The sequence below is a fragment of the Lepisma saccharinum genome, chromosome 25 (genome assembly GCF_977018435.1).
Source record: "Lepisma saccharinum chromosome 25, izLepSacc3.1, whole genome shotgun sequence".
NCBI classification, from domain to species: Eukaryota; Metazoa; Arthropoda; class Insecta; order Zygentoma; family Lepismatidae; genus Lepisma; species Lepisma saccharinum.
In genome coordinates, this window is record NC_139253.1 from 7,084,682 (window position 1) to 7,106,390 (window position 21,709).

At 37.8% G+C, this 21,709-nt stretch overlaps 1 protein-coding gene across 3 annotated transcripts in view; it reads right to left on the bottom strand.

Annotated features, from left to right (window-relative positions):
• LOC145978691 (uncharacterized) overlaps positions 1 to 21,709 on the bottom strand; it is a 450,589-nt gene that overhangs the window by 224,072 nt on the left and 204,808 nt on the right. Inside the window, exon 1 of one of the 3 annotated variants that reach the window (XM_083111479.1) lies at positions 17,871 to 18,271. The exons of the other annotated variants lie outside the window; for them this stretch is intronic. The gene's annotated coding sequence lies outside the window, so the exon portion shown is untranslated. Of the gene's footprint in view, positions 1 to 17,870; positions 18,272 to 21,709 lie in introns of those variants that run through there. 3 annotated transcript variants of the gene reach the window in all.

Genomic DNA, 21,709 nt, shown 5'->3' on the forward strand with positions numbered 1-21,709 from the left:
TATGGAACATCTGGTCCTTATACAAGGATCAAGTAATTACAAGAATTATATGCACAGTCTCCATTTTGTATGATATAACCATGTCATCAAAAACCTTAATCTTCCGCTGCGGCACGCAAAAGGAAGTACCTCTTCGGAAAAATATCCCAGGGAGGAAAAAGAAGACACCCATCCTTCAGGCTACGGAGGGTCACTCAACCCGCATGATGCCACCAAGAACCCGACGCATCATTTAGGCCCCGGAACTGACGTCATTACGCCGTGAAGTCCCAGTCACGAATATGCACGCACATACGCATCTTAATACACATAGTGATGAAGAACACGCGTCCCACAATGAAAAGGAAAGGTATTTTTTTCCTAGAGGTTCCTTTAAAGTGTTATTTCAACTGTAGCAAATCTACAGTGTGTTGGTATTTCTGTATTTCACAATGACACGTTAATCAGAAACCCTGGTTCGAGTCCTGGTCGAATCTGCATTTTCACTTAAAGCTCTACATAATATTAAGTGTCATCCTTTGCATAAAAAAACAGCATTGAGTAAGGTAGATGAAACATTATTTGTTCCTTTGAAAAATGTATTATTCAGATTATATTTTAAGTATGATAATAATATGTCTTAATCTTCCTGACGCACTAAAATACACATGTCAAGAGTGGAACTTCATAAATTGATATAGTTTAACTATTAATAAGATGGATTTACATCTTAACACAAAGAAAGATATAAACAAAGTTTAACGTAGTTGTTATGCACAGACTATTACAATTGGCCATACCTGTCAGTTCACCATACATAAAAGTAACAACATATTTGAAATGTCATGTTATGATATATAACACATACAGAGCATTCCCTGACATTCGCTACGAGACTCGGCGGCAAGCTGCCCGGCATCAGCGCTTGTCTTTCCCGGTGAACGGGTCAGCGACAGTCGCTAGAGTCGGCTATTAACATTACACTTTTCATATTTTGTACTAACCTTGACTACAGAAGGTGTTGAAAATGATGTCCCTCTGCTGCAACACATTCCTGGCATCTCCGAAGGAAATTGACATTTACACGTGCAAGTTCGTCTACTGTAATTCTCCCGATTTTTCGTACAATACTCTCTTTTTAACTCACGGATGGTGTGCGGATTGTCTTTGTATACTTTATTTCCCCATTTTTCTTTCCACTTTTATTCAGAACTGACCCTGTTACTCTAAACTTTTTTACGAGGTTTAATATAAGCGACTGTCGCGGACCAGTTCACCGGGAAAGACAAGCGCTGATGCCGGGCCGCTTGCCGCAGTCTCGTAGCGAATGTCAGGGAATGCTCTGTACTTATTTAAAATTTCTTACGGTTTTTAGCTTTGAATTTGTTACTAGTACCTGAGAAATAAAACAGTGCATATTGCGTCAAAAGCAAAGGCATGTTTTTTTTAGAAAACAGTGCTCTTTCTGGATCTTTCCTAATAACCTTAGTGTTCGAGACCAGGAGTGTAAGGAGTGATCCTTTCTGAAGACAGAAAGGCCAACCTATCCTGGACTGAATTTTGCAGACTAGCAAGACTCGGGCGTTACAGCTATAATTCTCTGTTGTGGAAGTGTACAGTGGGATCCATTAGTATTACCGTGCAAATTGTCCATCACCATGCTCGGGCACTTTGTTTGGTCCAATAAGAACTTCAAGAATTAAAAGACAACTGAAAACAAACTGTTGACAACTTCTGCAGCACTGTACATAAAAATCCATGGCTTGAAAACACACAGAATGTAAGAGAAAAATTAATGAAAATAGTCATGGACAATTTGCACAGTAATACTCATGGATCCCACTGTACGTACAGTAGCCTATGTGGAGAAGTACGGAAACTTCACTTCCTCGCATACTCTGGCAGATGAAGGACAGTGTACTGACAAGTGAGGCGAATTACATCCAGCGAGCTTTTTGAAATTCCTTGGCACATATTCTGCTTGTACAGTTCAAGGGAGACATGAAAATTCCTTGCTTGAAATAAGGACCATCAATCAACTTCAGAAGAAAACATTAAAACAATAACAAAGTCCACAGGATATTGTTGACAGGGTCATGTAATAAAAGAAGAATTGAAATAAGGAACGCGAGATTTCATAACCTTACGGGCTAGAAAATTGAGTGCTAAATTTAAGAAGTGAGGCAAGATATGGAAAAAATAGGTTGATATTCTGTGACGTGGTTGTTGGTGTGAGAGCTAATATGATGATCACGATGGATTGTGTGTATAATGTTTTATGAAAAGTGTCCAAGAAAATCTTGTATAGACTACATTGGAATTATTACAGATAATATGTCTAGTGAGTGCTTTCTTTCTGTCACAATATTTTGTAGTTTTTCACATTATATCGTTCTTTTATTTATCTCTCTCTCTTGCTGTTCTTAAAAACCTATACTCATTACAAGAGAACTAATTTCTGTGTTCCAAATAAAAAAGTGTTACATAAATATTATATTTCTATTAATCAAAATATGGAATTAAATATACTTATAATTGTAAAATAAAGTATTAAACAAGCGGCTCACTAGATAAATAAGTAGTATTAGGCTCGCTTGACCTTAATTGTAATGCAAAATTCAAACAAAATGTGATATAGGCTATATTTTTTCTTACCAAAACAATGGACCGAAACTTTCTTTTAATGCCGAAACGTGAATAATCTCCTGTTGTCCCTAAAGACAGATCTACACTGACAAACTGCGTTCAATATCGAATGGAGAATAGGAGTATATTTAAAATATGCAATGGATTTCCCCGCGGAAGCTTTTGAACTTGCAATCTCTATTGTTGACAATGTTAGAACATTCTTAAAAATGAGTAGTAAAAAATTAACAGAAAACTCATGAACTAAAAACCTTTGGTATTTAACAGAAGGGAATAAATTGCAACAGCATGAATATGGAATGTGTGTCGGAAAATGAAAGTATGGAAATTGTATGTAAAAATAACTATGTAAAACGTCCTAAAAGTTAATATGTAAATATTCGGAAAATGAAAAAAAAGGATTGTCGAGCTTACACACTACAATTCAAAGATAATACAAAATAACATTCATTTGAGCATCACATGAAGATCAGTTTCCCCAATCTTATACATGACGTCACACACAATTTTCAACATATATTCTACATATACAATTAAATAAACGATGCCCATTTACAGAGACCTACTATCCTATTGGACCCCTCTTTCGCGACACCAATGCACTATACTGCTTGCTTCTTTGAGAAGGTGCTTGATTGAATATATGTGGCATTTGCATAAAGAGGGACAATGTCGATTGCTGTGGCTTGCATGCCATAAAGAGATCGCGGAACAGTGTTCAGTTTAGAACGTCTACCTTAGTACTAACTACAACACGTATGTCAGCTATACAAAACCAGCGCCAAACAATTTTCCGAGGTGTGGACCGCTAGAGAGAAGCATTCTTCGGTTCGCTGCGGTCAATGTCTCCATTGTTGCAAAAGGGTTAACAAAAGGGTGGGGCGACCTTGTTGCCTCAAGTCAGTGACGTCACACAAGGATGAGTGAGAGGACTGCAGTCAGAGGAATGTAACCTACGGAAATATTCATGTCACCACCTGTCCGTTACATTTGTATCTTTGAATGCGTCGAACCAGGAGGGGACTGTCCACAAAGCCGGCAGACAATCTTCCACAAAGGGTTATTCACACTGCCACGGTTCGCGCTTCAATGCCTCCCATTTACCACTGACTCGGTCATCAAATTCCGGTAAGAACGAAGCTTGGCACAAGGAATAGTGTTCGAATAATTTAAGTACATACATGACTTCAGGATCCGAGTCATTTTGTAGGCGACTGCACATTATATTAACGGCACCATAAATACGGCATAGGCAAGGAGAACAAAACATGATACATATGAAAGGATAAAATAAGGTAAAATAACGTACATTTTTATCGTGCTCGCAATACAGAATATATTAATATTGTCTGTTAATATTAGAAATGTTTTACCCAGAACCTTAAGTCACCTGACACAGTTAAGGTGGGAAAATGCATTGAAGTTACCAGCTGCCATCCCAGTATATGGTCAACAATCAAGATTATGAGACTCGATGATGCGCAGTACTTACGTGTACTTCGCTGGACAGGTCAATGGCGACCAGTGGCGTACACCAAATCCACACTGTCTCGCTATGGCACGTGGCTATAATCTTTGGAGGAAAGCTCGCGTAAACGCCGTGTAGAAATAGTTACACACGCCCATTTTGCTCGTTCTCAGCGTCTTCACGAAAACTGCTAAGAATCCGGTTGATAACTCCAGAATCATCATCTCATTGAAATGAACAAATTTGTTCATGATTCATTTTCCTTCTGTACTTTAGTCTGTGTATCAAACTCTCCGGATGACAATGCAATGATATACTTAACCAAATGCAGGGTTGTCGTTACAGGAGAAAGTCTGTCAAGAAGACCAAAGTAAGATATCCCAGGTGGAGAGTGAAGCTACTGAGCAGATGGCACATTTGACAACGGCGTCAGCACCACTCGAATGATGAGCACATTAACATGGAACTCTGTACAGACAGACATATTGGAGAGGTAATAACAGGCGGTGCGTTCTCGCATTAAACAATTAACAACGTTGACGATGAGAATGTCCCAGATTTGGAAGACATTTCCAGTGCACAACACAACGAAGCGTTTTTGAGCACCGACTTCCCAAGTCTGAACTCGTCTGCTACATTTAGGATACCCAGTCACAATCAAGGGATTCCGTGTTCGATACTCGGTGGAGGCACATAGTGGTTCGGATCCCACTTCAAACCGTAGGCCAAATCCCGATTAGCTTATCTGTTCAAAGTGGACTTATAACAAAATTTCAAAACTCCAATCATTTACGGATTTCGCCAGAACCAAAGGTTAAAAATCAAAATGGTAAAATATTTGTAAAGAGAACAATTAGGACAAAGTTCTGACTGAATTAAAGATAAATGAGACGTACTCAATTCACTTACAAAGTGAATAAAAGCAGTGGACATAGCCAGAAAAGATGTCAGTGGCGCCGCCAACTTCGCTCAGAGGAAACAACTCTAAGGAATTGGAAAGATAGACCACGACCAGCTAACCCTGTAGGCAATTTTCTGTGCGTGAACGACAATGTTGAATTTAATCGACTTGCATACAAGCAAGTGTTGTAGATAAAATATATTACTTTCAATCAGTGAACTGAACTGTTCATTTACATTTTTCTTTTTCAGAATTTAGTCGCACACATTATGCAATACACATGTCTTCTCATCTCTCAGTTTTATTTAATTTTCACTTCATTACAAGCACATAAACAAGATTCGTGCAACAGCAATTGCACGCGAAGTTGAACAGTAGACATTAAAGTTACAATCTCACAGTATTCAGGAATGTGACAGAGCTCTGAGTACCATACTGCATTTCTGTTTACGCAACAAGGTCAATCCCTTGTCGCACGGTTCAAGACTTTAGTTTTCCTTATTTTGAGCTAGTTAGGCATGCAATTCATGTGAGAAACGACAATGCATTTCTAACAGTTACTCAATGATGGTTATCTACTGTGAACTGTCTGGAACGACATCAGATCAAACTAGTTGCATAACAAAAAACAAAATTGCAACAATTGAGACTGGCCGATTGCATCTGCGAATGTGACTTTTTTTGTTGCGAGATTAATGTAGCTCCCCTGTCAAAGAGCTAAAATTAAAATTAATTATACTAGGCTGAATTTATATCTGACATCACTAATGTCAAGCGGGTCAATAGTTTTAAAATATGAAAAATAGAGACCGGATTTTAAAGGGAAAAATCTTCCTCTAAAAAGGACAAAAAAGGTAAAATTATTGTCAAAAAAGGGGGGGAAATAACTATAGTTTTTTGCACTCCACTAAAAATACTATTTTAAATGAAAGAAATACTGTCGCCACTGTCACACAGTTAAGTTAAAACTATTCTAAAAACTTCACAATAAAATTCTAAATCTAGCAGATAAGTACACTTTCAACTCAACAGGCGTGCCACGTACAGTGGGATCCATGAGTATTACCGTGCGTTCGTGCACTTTATTTGACGAAATAAGAGCTTCAAGAATTCAAAGAAAACTCAAAACAAGCTGCAGACAACTTCTGCACCAGTATACATAAAAATTCATCGCTTAAAAACAACAAAAATTAATGAAAATAGTCATGGACAATTTGCACGGTAATACTCATGGATCCCACTGTACGGTGCATTTGTTACTGCATTGTTGCAACAATCGTTGCAATGTACTCCCAACACTCATTGAGGGAAGGTAAGATAGAAGGCGCTTTTTCTTTCTCTCCTCTAAACTGCACCAAATAGACAATTGTTGAATGTTTCGTTCAGGGAAAAACAGTCTCACAAAATATTGATATCTTGTCAAGAAAGTGACCAAGGAAGATTTTATAAAAAAAAGGGAGGGGAAAATGAATGTAGGCTGAAAAACTAGTCAATAAAGGGGCCAGAAAGGAAAATGTTTTAAAAAGGGAATGTGGGCTAAAAAGGCGGATGTCAAAACATGTAATATTTTTGGTGGAAGATAATTATCAACACTGTTGTTATTTATACCTAGATCCATCTGGAAAAATAAAAAGGACTTCCCTTTAAAATCCGGTCTGTAATGATCAACATTCCTACGGCCATTACGTTAAAAATTGTCCTTACTAGCAATCTGTGAAGGTTGTGTCTTGGGTTAAGTGAGATCATTAAAATTGAAAAATGTACTATCTTTGTGCGATGAATTTACTGGACATAATGTGACAGTCACAAAGATTCCTGTTACAAGTTACCGTACTCTACCTGTTAATCTACAAAATAGGTCAGTTCTCCAGTCAACCCTTTATAGAGCCTTCAAGCACTTGCATACCGAAATATAGCGCACCACATTTTCCAATACAATAAGATACAGAAACGTTTATAATCAACTACACAATTTCGGAATCAACCTACAGCTTAAAGTGGGATCCGAACTACTATGTCCCTCCACCGAGTATTGAACCCCTGGCAGTTTGATTGCAAAGCGGCCAGCGTTTAAAAGTAAAATCCAACACCTAATTAGGCGAGTCCCTTCGGCGTCTTATCTGCCTGAATAAAACGAAAGCAGTGGTGATCGGAAGAAAGCAGTGGTGATCGGAAGAAAGTAGAGGAAGGCAAATATGAGTGTCAGAAGTAAGAGAATCGATCAAGTAGACCAGGGCATGAAATTTCAAGTTTGAAGTCAGTCGCCGGACTAAAATCTTTGGTCGCCACTATTTTATATTGATAAATAATAAAAATATGAGCAATTATTAACAAGTTAGGAATTAATGTTTGTGTAGCGCTGTCGTTCTGCACTGAAGTACCACTTTTCAATCGCAGCTGCTGGGTCAAACTCTGACAGTGAGGATGGGGGGAGGGGGGGTCAGTTTACGAAAACTCTGAGCAAATCATCCAGTGTCTCAGTCTTCAGAGAGTTCCTGTAAGTAGTCTTGAGTCTGTTGTGACAGTTGAAACCTCCCTCACATGAAGCTGTGCTCACTGGTAGAACAGCACAAAATGTCAAAATCTGGAGCAAATTGCGGAATCTTGCTGAACACTCCGCACTGTGGATCTTCTCCAGCGTCCGATTCAAAGTTGGAGAAGGAAACAAAAGTTCGTATTCTGTCCACTCTGCTGACAGAACATCCATTTTCTCATTATAAAGGCTCGGGTTCAAGTATATGTAGAGCTTCTTTATTTCTTCTATCTCAAACTGAAGAATATTTTCTTTGGGAGGCCAACCCAAGGTGTCGAAACATGCAGAGATGCAATCGCATCTGTTGACATAGACGGCAATGTTTCTGTAATGTACACCTTCGCATTGTTAATTAAGTTTCCTCTAACAGTCTGAAACTCTTGCACATCCCTGATCTTCCCTGAAATGGATACATGGTCCAAGAAATCTTGTTCGCTTGGTCCAACATTAGATTCCAGGTCAGCCAAAACTGAAATACAGTGTTCAATTCTTATTTTCAGAGATGAAATCAAAAGATTCTTATTTTGTAGTGCCACGCTTAAAGGGTTCAATTGCCCGTAGAAATCCAAAAGGAAGTACAGACGCTTAACAAATTTAAATTGCTTCAAACTTTTCAGCAAATCCTTAGCTTTAGCGCCATCATTGTCTCTTCTATGGGCCACCTGTTCAAGATGGTCACAACAGCTTTCCATGATTGCAAGAGAGCTCTTATTGCACGTTCTTTCCTGGCTAACCACATAATAGTGTGGATATCACTCAGTTTTAGAATTTCTTCTATAACTTCTGTCGTTTCTCTCAACAGGTGAAGTCTTGAAGCGTGTTTGACACACATTTGAAACAACGAAATTTTAGTCGCCAGCCCAAAACTTTTGGTCGCCAATGGCGACCTGGCGACCGGAAATTTCGCACCCTGAAGTAGACAGCTTTAAATATCTTGGATGCATCATAAGCAGTGATATGAAATGCAGTCAAGAAATAAAAGTATGAATAGCAATGGCGAAGGAAGCCTTCAATAGAAAGAAAAATATTTTCTGTGAATGAATGAACAAAGAACTGAGGAAAAGACTAATGAAATGCTTTGTATGGAGTGTAGCTGTAGGCTATATGGTGCGGAAACAGACATTGAGAACAACGGAGAAAGAGCGAATGGAAGCTCTGGAAATGTGGCTATGGAGACGAATGGAACAGGTGAAATGGACAGAAAAAGTGAGAAATGAAACACTGATAGAAAGAGTTTGGAAAAAGAGATCAATGGTGGACAATCATGAAGAGGAAAAGAAACTGTATCCTAAGGGATGTTATTGAAGGAATGGTCAAGGGAAAGAAGATTCCAAGTGATTGACGAAGTCAAAATAAAAGGGTCCTACGCTGCTACAAAGGGAAGAGCTGAAGATCGAACAGCATGGAGGTTGCAAGGAAAGACGTTCCCCTGGGCAGAAAACAAATTAATGAATAGTCTGCTACTATTCCGCTTATAAAGTAGCTCGACAATTGTTTTTTAAAGATCTTGAAGAACCGTAACCCTTCCTCCTGCTTTGAAACTCACACTACGAGGGGGAAAGGGGGCTAAATGTCGTGAGAATTTTTTTCACTTGTAAACATCGACATTCGTTCAATACAAAGTGCCTTTCACTCCGTAGTACGGAACACACCAACTCATGCCTTCATTTTCTTTCACGCACCTGCATAACTCTTGAACACTTGCGCGGGAACGCATGCCACGAAGAGAACACGCAAAGAATTCGGCATCTCCTCCCCCGCTCACGTTTCGTGTTCGGACAGCGTCGTGACATGGCAGAGCACGAGATCTTAGAAAGTAATCCCTGTCCAAAAAAATAAAAAAGAAGAAAACAGCTAAGCGAGAATGTCCATCTCGCTCGAGAATTGCGTGATCCCAATCTTACGGTACTTCTACCCCTAGGGCGAGGCTAACGCACTTTGCAGCTGACGCTGACCAATGACGAACACAACACTCGCAGTAATGGCTGAAGCGAATGCTACAGCATCAGGCATATATCTAGAAATATATTTCCAGGTGAAGGTAGGGGGAGTGATTTATCCACACACCTGCAAGACCCCCTAAAATTTTTCACAAGGGTCCAATTTGTGGTCAGTTTGGCTCGAAATTTACCCTTACACCCCCTAAATTTGGGCATACACCCCACTCCTCAATGGGTAAACCTCTTGGGGGACTCCGAACAGAGTATCTCAGAAATAATAATATAAATGTTTAAATTAATGAGTTAATATAGGCCTATTCATAATATGTAAATTAACTAATATTATTACAGGTAAAGAGACGCTAAAGAATATAGATATAACAGCACGTATTCATTATCTAAATTATGTGTAGTTAACATCGCCAAAATTTGTATAAAAACAACTGTCCAGGCAAGGAAATTAATGTCAAATAGATAAAGAAATGAATATTTATTGAATAACAGAAAAGGGTGACTTTTTCATAATCTAGTTGACACAAAAGTTATTAATATTTTATGCATATTATTAGTAGTATTGTGCATAAATCTTCGGTGCTTTAATTCAAAACCGTATAGCTAATCAGGCACGTATCTAGAAATGTATTTCGGGGAGGGGGGTCCGAACTAACTCTCGGAAATAATACATAATATAAATGAGTAAATTAAAATAATCACATTAAATTAATACCATTAATGAAATATGTAAATTAATAATCATTATTGTTATTATTTTACAAAAGTAAAAAGGAGGTACAGTAAACGGCAAAGATAATTGTAGGCAAATTGTCCATCGCTATATTAATTACTTTCTTCTTCTACGTCTTGTGTCGTTTTATGGAATGAAAATATGTTTGTTCGAAGCACGCATTCTCTGCTTATTGACGTCATTATTTCAATTCAGTGCCATCACATTGTGTAATACAGATCGGATGAAAATTGTGATGGACAATTCGCCTACTGTTTCTTTGCCGTTGGGTGTATAGCAATGGAGATATAACAGCGTCTATTCATTATCTAGCTTAGGTGTAGTTAATATCGCAAAAGTTTGCATAAAAACAACTTCCCTGGTTGGGAAATTAATGTCAAATAGATAAACAGTTACATTTTTATTGAATAACAAAAAGGATGTTAGATCCAGTAGACAAAAAGTAAAGTTCCTGATTAATATGTTATGCACATTATTATACGTAGCAGTGTGCTTAAATATTCTATGAAACTGCCCTTCGCAACCGTATGTTCACAATATAAGCCTTTCCTTCCAGTACGTTCGGCGGAAATGAATAATATTCGATTACACAACAAATACAGTACTAAAAAAGTATGTTTTCATTATTTAATTTCATTACTTGGTAAGTCTTTCGGGGAGTCCGGACCCCAGGAAACACCCTAAATACGTCCTTGTACAGAATGAAATCTTGTTGCATTAAGAAAGTGTAACAATTTTATATTTGTTATTTCAAATTTAGGTCAAAATGCAATGTTCTACATTATTTTTCATTTATCTTTCTCCACTCATTAGAAACTTTTCTTTTGTATTTCTAGTTCGAAGTTTCTGAAAATAGTACATAACATCTGAATTAAACACGTCCTATTTCTTTCTTTAAAAAATTGGTGCAAGATCTCAAACTTTAGTTTTACTGATTCGTACACTGAATAGCTTAAATCAACTATTCCCCTTATCTTATTGGACATCAGTTCGAATTGCTTTCGTTAAAAAGGCGTCATACGGTTTCATATCTAGACAGCTCCAATCAAGCAAATACTCGACCAGTGAGGTTATCTTAGGAATAAACCTTTCACACGTATTATCAATATCAGAAATCAAACTATGACAGGAAACGCAGAAATGAAACACGGCATGGAGTCGCTAATCCTTATCACGCTGCGTTTAACTGATGTTCAATATCCACCTTATCTTTTGAAAACGCGGTAACTGAACCAACAGGATGTTTCCAAAGTAGTGCGCACACACACAGCCTACATTTCTGAATATGAAAATAGGGAAAATTCAGTGAGTGCAAAGAATGAAATCAATCAAGCCACTGAATAATGCAAATTGTGATCTAGTACATACTTCTTTATGAAATTAATATACATGTCAACTATGTTTTTCGAATAATCGCAAGGCAGATTATTACATCAACATTTAACGTAATCAAAATCGCTGCAAGTAAATAAACTGATGAAACCGATTGGAGATTTTCTAAAACTTATTAATTAAAATTTTCTCTAGGTCGCGGACAATTTTGGGTCAGCCGTGTCCTCAACGATGTACCTGCACTAAGTATTATCATCATTATTATTAATAATTTGCAGTGGGGTTACAGCTAAGCTTACAGTTTACTTTGCACTGATTCTCTAACTACAAACAACTACTTACTGCGCTACTTATATTAATGTGTTATGCTATTTGTACATAAATATACAGAATATGGATAAATTTACGGATGTGTATAACTGAAAAACAAAGAAAAAGTGTATACAAACAGCATGTGGAAAGAAGGCAATGAAGTGAAAAACTTATACCGTCCGTATTACATATTTCGAGACTATACGAATGTTTATAAATCGAGACGAAACTAAAGTTGAGTTTGTCTCGACACTTTCCCTACCACATAGCTCAAACTTTTGCAGAACTTTTATTTAGCTTGATTATTCGTTGCCACGGAAGATTGAAGTTTTAAAAAAATGGCGCATGTGCAGGAACATTATAGAAAGCAGAAATCTAACACAATGGCACGATCGACTAGCGCCATAATACAAATTCGTCCCATGTTCCATTCTGAAATCTCTCACGCGAAAATCCAAGGAAGAAGTTCACTGAACGATCGCACGCCAATTCTCACAGAAGCCAGCCACCACGACAAAAATTGAAACGGAAATTCCTGGTGCAACCGCCGGAAACCCACAAAAATTGCACCCAAGGCCGTGGATACTGTAAAACACACTAATTACTAAAAATTACAGCCCCCCGAATTCTCTCAACTCGGCACATAGCATCATCGCAACACGAGAAGTATCCGCTGGAGGCGTCGAATTTCCAGCCGAGCTCTTTCCTCATGCCGAAGGTATTTCCGAAACCTCCAGGCTACACTGAACATCCTTCGTTCTTCAGGCACGGCAGAAATTCTAAAAACCGGTTCTTTTGAGCAATTCGCCGCCGTCGAAATTGCTGAGATGTATGGATATGACACGCTCAAGGTTGCATTACTCTTAAAGGTCATCCAGAATTGTAGTCGGATTCGAAACACCTGTGCTGACATGGGGAATATCTTTCCAACATGGCTGAACATCCTCGACTGAAAGGAATTTTCATTTGTGACAGCTTCCCTGAAATATTACTAAAGGATTTGAATACCAATGCTGCTTCAATGTCGACTGAGAATACAAGATACGTGGAATTGGAAAACAAAAAACCAGCCAGAGAGTAGCAGAAATGTGTGTTTGGGTTTGCAATCTAGGTCATCATTTACGTAAAAGAAAGGTGTTATCGCAACTAAAAAAATGCAGCGGTGATCCAGTCGGTAGGGTTTGGCTCTGGGGTTCATCCAGCCAGCCTCTGGAAGAGTAAAGGTGAACGGAGCGAGGTGCTAATCACATCACCTTCACAAATTGCCGAGCTTGTGAATGTGTGGCTCCTACGTAGCTCTATCTCCCATCACGCCATGTAATGTACAGAGGTACCGGGGGTTCAAATCCCAGCTTGGACATGGAAGTTCTTTGTGACACTTCATCAATTTCATCACATCTTTCATCCTGTTTCGATTAGCCAAAATATACAGAAAAGCGATGTAAAATAACCCAATTCAAGGAATCAATCATTGAAACTTTTACATGTGATCGTTCACCATTATTTGACATGTAACTAACTTACTTGTTGATTTAAGAATAGCCAACAAACCCAATATTCACTAACCAGTAAACAGAGGCAACATCAAAATATATCGCGTGGTTTAAGTGGCACTAAAGAAATCACAGCGATTTTATATGAATCATTCTAATATATTGTGGAATGATAGAAGGGAGCCTTCATAAAAACTCAATTACCAAGCCATCCATCGAAACTCGATCAGTCGTAACAAACAACATTCCTCTCCAAAATCAGCAGTGACGTAGCCTGGTTTTGTTACTTGTCTTAAGTTTTCGTCTTTGGGGTCATTCTCATTAAATTCTCTACATCAAATCTCCAGTGTGAAACCTAATTTATTCAGTACAATAGTTGACTTCAATTTTACTGTATTCACCACTAATCCTATAGCGTTCATACATCATGTTAGGCAACTTTTTGTTAACAGTTTATTTAACTGTCTTTAGACATGGGGTGTTCATAAATTCACATTGGAAAGTCATCAGTTAAAATTCAACATTATAATATATTTGCTCGTCACAGGTGATATGGCAAGGATTAAAACTAATATTTAGATAACATTTCATTGCATATTATTAGGTTCAAGAATGTACCATGTTATCTGAACAGAAGTGTATAATCTCTAAGTATGAGGAAAGGTTTTCACATGATAATGAAATTGCAAAATCGGAATATCCATATTGAGAAATCTTACTGGCAAAATATCATGGCGGTATGATAAAGACCGCTTCTCCACAGGGGATATTCCCGATATCGTACTAGTTTGTGATATAGACTTGCAAACAAGGAGTGCGAATTCAAGTCCCGAATACAGGTAGTATATAAGTAGGAATGATATGGAAACTAGACTAGATTTAACAGCCTTTGTCTAGTTTCGAAATATTTAGTATAAAGAGGCCGTAAAGCAAACAACTTTCGTTAATAAAAGTTTATCCGATAGACGCCTCGTTTCGACGCTATGAACCCTTGAACAATATATCTAGAATGCACATGCAACCACGCTGTAAATTTTCTCAACTGCTACTAATGATTTAACTTTAATATTTATAACCGACAAATCAGACAATCGCTTGGTATTGGTTGTGGTTAAGGTTTACAAATATATCAAAGTTTCGAAAGAAGTTTGGAACAATAAATACCTTCCCATTTTTATCTAACTTAAAATTATTGTAATAGTACAACTGGATAACCCTAATGTTTAAAAAGCGTTTTGTCTACCTTACTCCAAATATATACAGTTTGTTTAGAACATAAGAACGTTTCATAATGTAAATACAAACAATTTATACCGAAATTAAGGTATAGCTCGCGTAAGGTCTAATCTTTTGCCAAGAGAGCGACAAAATGTCACTTCAACCTCGGAACAAATATTCACACTTCCATTAACAAATGGATGAGCAGCAGTTGCGTAGGCAACAATTTAGAAAGGACAAATTACTCCGAAGGTTCTTTACCACCCACAGCAGACTCAAAAGCAACGATACAATTGCAGACATAACATTCACCTCACGTCATATGTTATGGTAGATGAATGTTACTAAAGCCTTTCCAATTACATTGCTAACTCACTTTCGGTATCGCTGGTGTAATTTTAACACCAACAATTTAAAAATTGGCATACAGGATGTAGAAGGTACGTTAATTGATTACCACAGCAATATACTCAAGTATTGGGCTGAAGAGGCTAAGACAAAACTAAATCAACACTCAATACATGATAAACTATCAGTGTGGGGAAAGTCAACATTTGTTGAACAGTACATAAAATAATAAGTACAGATCTGCCATTATTTTTGTAACTCTGTCCTGGCAGCGGTGGCGCTAGTGTCGAACGTTCAGCTTGTATTTTGCATATTTCCCAAGGGCATAGATATCTTTGATGTAGTATAACGGTCATTCGAGATTTTTTAAAAAATAAAATAATACAAATATCCGCAGAGGAGAAACTGTCACAAACTGAATGAAGATGCATGTCAATGGATTCAGCTTGAAACAAAGTTTTAGCATTCCTATTATAATTTGTGCCAATACAGTGTTTTCCAGTAAAAGCATGTCTGGTCCAAAGAACAGAAACGTCGCCAGTAAAAAAGATTGGGGGCACAGCCAGGACCATCATTTACCACGAGCACAAGAACACAACCAGCCTTGGTTTAGTCTGATATTTCGCTGTTGATGTTTCACATATGTGGAATTGTCTGTCAAATATAAGTAATGCAACAAAATAATATTTCCTTGCAGTCAGCCTTCGTGATGGAGAAATTAACACAACTGTGGCTCTATGGATGTGCAGTGGGATGCATAAATATTCAAAGCAATTTTTCCATCACCATGCTTATTCTCTTAGTTTTATGCAATGAGAGCTTCAAGAATTAAAACAAAACGAGATACAATATGTTGACCTCTGCACCAGCACATGTGAAGATCTATTCCTTATATATATATGAAATGAAAAATTCATGAGAATAGTGACCGACAATTTGCTGAGCAATACTTGTCCACCTCATTGTACATTTCATTACGTTTGTCGATTGACTTATGTTTGTTCCTTCACCCATTTGACCATTTCTGTATACACTCTTATCGACGTGATTAGCCCAGAGTTGTGAAAGCGACGTAAATATAAAATACAGATACTTGGTGACAAACTGAAGACATATCTCTCAAGGGCAGAACAATTATTCTTTTCTGTTGTAATGTATGCACAGGATGACCTTGTTGACAAATTACTGGTACCCAGGATTGATAATACAAGGTCGCATGATAAACCAACACAGCAGCCTGAACATTTCCCACAATGATAATCGGCAACTTTGAAAACGGCAAGAATGCAACCTTTTGTTGGTGACTTGAACGAAGCAACATGGCTTCACATTGCCAAAGGGTAAACACAAACAATACTCTCCAACTTCTACAGTAAGATCTCTTCACATTTCTGTTTCTCTGGGATTAATATTCACAATTAGATGAGTCGCAAAGAAACGCCCATATTATCACAGAATTTAAGGCTGTAAGGGACGGATTATTTTGGTCAGAACGGAAAAAAAATCGTAATTTCCCGATAGTGTGAGTCTTGAATTCTACACACTGTTTCTCCCTTCCAGTTTTTGTTTTGGCATTTTGAAGCGCAGAAAACATCGGGAAATAATCACTTTAAAAGCGATCATTTTGCATACACATCGCTCAATTACAGACGTAAAGGTGATATTAATCAGCATACTTTGTCTATCCACTGTTAATTTTTGACACTTCAAGGTGATGATCTCAGCTTCAAGAAGTCAAGGAAAGACTAATATCTGAGTTTTAGCGTCCACAAGAGAAGGGGAGGGGCTAATCACTAACGTTAACTAACGATTTACTATTAGTTTTTGACGTCTCGTGAAAATACCGCGAACTTCGGCTACAGCATTGACGTCTTAGTTCAAACTTTACTTGACATCTGAGTCAAATACATTACGTCTTTCCTCACACTTTACAACTTTTATTAGGAAAGACATTTCGGCCCATATTTTTATTAAATGCAAAAATTAACAGCATATATTTTACATTCACACAATACTAAAGAGAAAATATACAATCTACGAATTCTTACATTTCGATTTATTTTGTAAGAAAAACATTTCAATTCCTTTAACGAGTCCATAAAGTCCCATATAATTATTTCATTAATATCAATTTAAATTATTTTAATTGCTACTCGTATATATTACCACGAATAGAGCAATATTAAGGAAAACGTTACGAAATATTTCCGTGGAAATATAGACAATCGACGAACACAGGAATTGGGCAATTTCTGCGATTTGTCAAGTTGACATTTCATAAATTTCTGTGAAAATGCCGCACAGGCGTATGCATTGTTATTGAATGGATGTTTTAAGCTGTTTCATGTCGCTTAACACTAGGTTAGGTTCGAATCTAATACGTTTTCCGAGCTATATTTCGAATAACGCTTTGTGTACGTTTGGGATACATTTATTGAAAATACGTAGTAGCTCTATTACTTTACACCGTGGCTAGTTCAAATCTCCAGAACAATGCCACTTTCATGAACATCAAATTGGCACATAAATCGTTCTCAGATGTATTAATTATTCGACGGTGCATATTTGCTAGCAGTATGCAAATCTGATTAACAATGGCGGGCGAAACAAAATTTTGGGCCTAGACAACGGAACAATTTAACTGAAGAAGCGAACACCATGATTCATACTACACTGTAGTGTCATTCACTGTACAGCAAGACGTTCAGAATTAAGCCTTTTGTTCAACACAACAAAAGCAAGCTTCAAACATAGACGTACAAATTACAAGAACGCATAGTTTAATAATTCCAAGAATAACGTTAAATTTCTCATTATGAATTCAGGTGATAACGAATTTTTCTACCAGCTTCACCTGTCTCGATTTGAAAACAAAACAGGAAGCATGCGTCTTGCACTTCACTTTCTACAGTTAACTGTCTACAAAGGAAGGAGACACGCTCCGCCAATACTTACCAAAACAATGTCCCTGCGATGTCTTAGAATTCTGCCTTTCCTTGGTCCCTTCTTGCGTTCCAACAAGAAGGACAAGTTGCAGACTTGGCACAGCCAAATTTGAACAATGCACTCACATGTAATTCCCAGCTTTTTTTTTCGAATCTGTTAAAACTCGTAACGAACTCTTTTTATATTTGAATACAACCGCACTGTCACACTACACTGAGAGTTCGTTGTTTAGCAAAAGCACCACAGTATGCAGCCGAAAACTGCCCATTTCTTGTATTACGAAGGGCGGCCACGTTAATTTTTTTGAATAACTTGCACTCCTCTTTGCCGCAGTCAACGGTCAGCACGCTGCTCGACCCAACCAACCAAAACTATCGCGCCAGACACACACACACGCTCTCCCATGCAACAGGTTCCAGCTGTGGCAACCGAACTGCGCGCAGGCGCACTGCGCAACAGTCAACCAGGTGAGACGGTTCGCGCGGTGTTGCCAAGTCTCTGTTTCTCCCTTTTATAAAACTTTCATCGTTATTATCATTCATTCGTTTATTTCAATACGCCACCCATTCAAAAGAAATTTCGGGAACCGGGCTCAAGGGAAACTGAACAAATGTGTTCAACAATGTACTTTCTCAGGTCCAGGTCGAAAAGAAGCGAAATAAAGGGTCATGGGAATTTCTTGTGCAACCGTCCTTGTCTTCTGAAACATGCGATTTCAAGGTAACCACGAATGCTTTAGAAACAACAGCTTTGAGTAGAATTTTTAGTATTTATCCTCAAGGGGGAAGATTTGTAGGCAGGGGTACAAAAATACAGAGCGTCCTGTCTTTTAATATTTCGAGTTCACTTACGGAAATTTTCCTTATTTATCTAAATGTGTTTTTTTATATATATTTGTGCTTCTTCTGTATCACGTGTATCATTAAAACATAAAGCATTTTTGCACTGTTGCTACCCAAAAATTATATTCAGAGGCGATATGGTCGAGTCATCCATTAGAATATATTGCATAGTTATTCAGCCTTATTTAGGAATGCCACTCCCAGAGGCGCAACCACGAATTTTCGTCTGGGGGGCCAAGTACCAGGATAAATGTACCAATCATAATGATAATAATAATAACAATAATGGCATTATTATTATTATTATTATTATTATTATTATTACTACCACTAGTAGTGGTAGTATTAAAGATTTGAAATATTTACATTAGCTAATAATGGAAAACAGGCAAACAAACTGTATTTTTGAATGGCAGAAAATGAATGATAAATTCATTGCGGTGATAATTCTTTTTGTACATATAACATGTATAACTTTCAAGTAGAACATATGTTTTACACATATGCAATATTGAGTGACACAAAATACATATGCAACATGCTAACAGTAAGTTGCGTACGTATTCAATTGTATAACATATATTATTTAAATGCATTACATCACAGAAAAAAAGCACACTGCGAGCGAGATGAGCAAGAAGATTTTTAGATCCAATTTATTCAACTGAAAACAATATTGATTTAATAGAGTGCAAATAAATTTAATTTCACTGGATGCCATGGCAATATCTCTTTTACAACTTTTTAAATTTAGATCGCTCGGCGTCCATGGCCGACTCCCGCGGCTCTGAACTTGACAAGACTGAGAAAAGAAGGCATTGCAAGCGAAGCGAGCAAGAAAATTTTACGAAATGTATTTTTATGTGCATAAAATTTGAAATCGAAGAGGGCAATTGCTCCTCTGTGTCCCTATGCATGTGCCCTTGGCCGCCAATGTTTGCCCCCTTGCCCCTCCATTTGCCCTAATAGGACGCAAATAATATAACGGAGCCCCAACGTTTTTTTTTTTGTTTTTTTCGCCGCCCTTATCTACTGGTCTGAACTTGATGACACTGAGAAAAGAAGGTATTGCGAGCGAAGCCAGCAAGAGAATTTTACGAAATGTATTTTTATTTGCATATAATTTGAAACCAAGGGAGGTAATTGCTCCTCTGTGCCACCTGCAGTTGCCCTTGGTCGTCAATGTTTGCCCCCCCCTAGAATTGACTTCCGTCGAAGGTTGGGTGGGCAATGCCCCCTGCCCCCCTGTGGTTGCGCCACTGGTCACTCCGATTCAAGAATTAATTACTTTTAATCCAATCTTGTATTACTTCATAAATTAAATGTTTTAAGACCAGCTTTTATAGTTTATGTTGGATTTACGGCTTTCTTGGCCCGTATTTGAGGAAAATAGGGACAGAAAATGTCTACTGAGAAAAGTGATGTGCACCTCTTTCTATCTGTTTATTGGCATTGAAAATCTCTAAAGTAGGCATAAATGAGGAACCCCCCCCCCCCCAAATCCCAGTCAAAATTTCCTCAATACCCCCTAAAAGTTTCCACAAAGGCGCAATTTATGGTCACTGGGGCTCAATTTAACCTTTATATCTAGGGTGACTAACTCTCCCGTATTTCCCGGAACTCCCGTGTTTGGACTTTGTTTTTTTATTCTCCCTGACTCGTATTGAGCTATTTCTCCCGTATATTTCATTCGCAATCAAGATCGCGATATTTAAGTTCATTCCTGTATAATTCGAGTTCCAGATAATGCACAAAAAATATGGCTCAATATTTTCAGTGGTTTAAGGAACAAATTGGTGTGCCAAACTTTAGTAAGGAGGCTTCCTTTCTTTTTTTCGCAATAAATGGACTCATCAGAGAAATCAGAGCAGCTTAGAACTAATTAAATCGTTCGTTGGTTGGTGTTTTAAGTCCAATTTGTGCACAGTAAGACTAATCGGGACTGCACCTACAGTTTAAAGTGGGATCCGAGCCACTATGTGCCTCCACCGGGTATCGAACCCTGGACCCCTTGATTACAATGCGACGACGCTATCAGAGTTTTTATATTAATTCAAATTACATGTATGTATTTTCATATTTGTATATACCGTACCTACTAGTATAAATGTAGGCATTAATTAATATTTTAGAAAGGAAAGGTCTTTCTTTTAAACGAGTAGGGGCGTACAACTGAAAGTTGCGGGGGACGCAGAGTATGTTAGTTACGCTACTGAAACACACACAGATATATTAACAATATAAAGTGTCTGTGTGATTGCAATGTATCCAAAAATTGTAATTAAATTCAATTAAACGGTACAAATATTTAAAATATTTAAGGTGTGAAGTTTACAGCTAGCATTTCACATACTCAGACTCGAAAACATCTACAAACACGTCACAAATTTTACGGGATATACTAATGTACGAAAAATTGTTAATCTATATTTATTATATATATAAAAATGGATTGTGTGTGTGAGAGTTTGTTCCGGCATAACTCTCGAATGCCTGGAGCGATTTCAACCAAACTTCGTACACATATGACTTGCAATCTGGAAAGAAATACTGTGGGGGTATGACACACCTGGCACCACTAGGGGTGGGGGTGGGAAGGGGTGACATGTAAAAATAATCGAAAACGACCAATATTAGTCTCGAATCCGTAGTTTTCGGGGTCGCTAAGATGAATAGTGACACTGCGAATGCCGTTCAAACCCCTGGCACCCCTAGGGGTCGGGGTGGGAAGGGGTGGCATGTAAAAATAACCGAAAACGACCGATATTAGTCTCGAATCCATAGTTTTCGGGGTCGCTAAGATGAATAGTCACACTCCGAATGCTCCAACTTCATCACCTATCGGCATGGGGGGGGGGGGGTGAAAAAACAAAATGTCAAAAATGACATACATTAGTGTCGAATCCATAGTTTTGGGAGTCACTAAGCTCATTGGTGACATTCACGATGACATTTTATATATATATATATATATATATATATATATATATATATATATATATATAT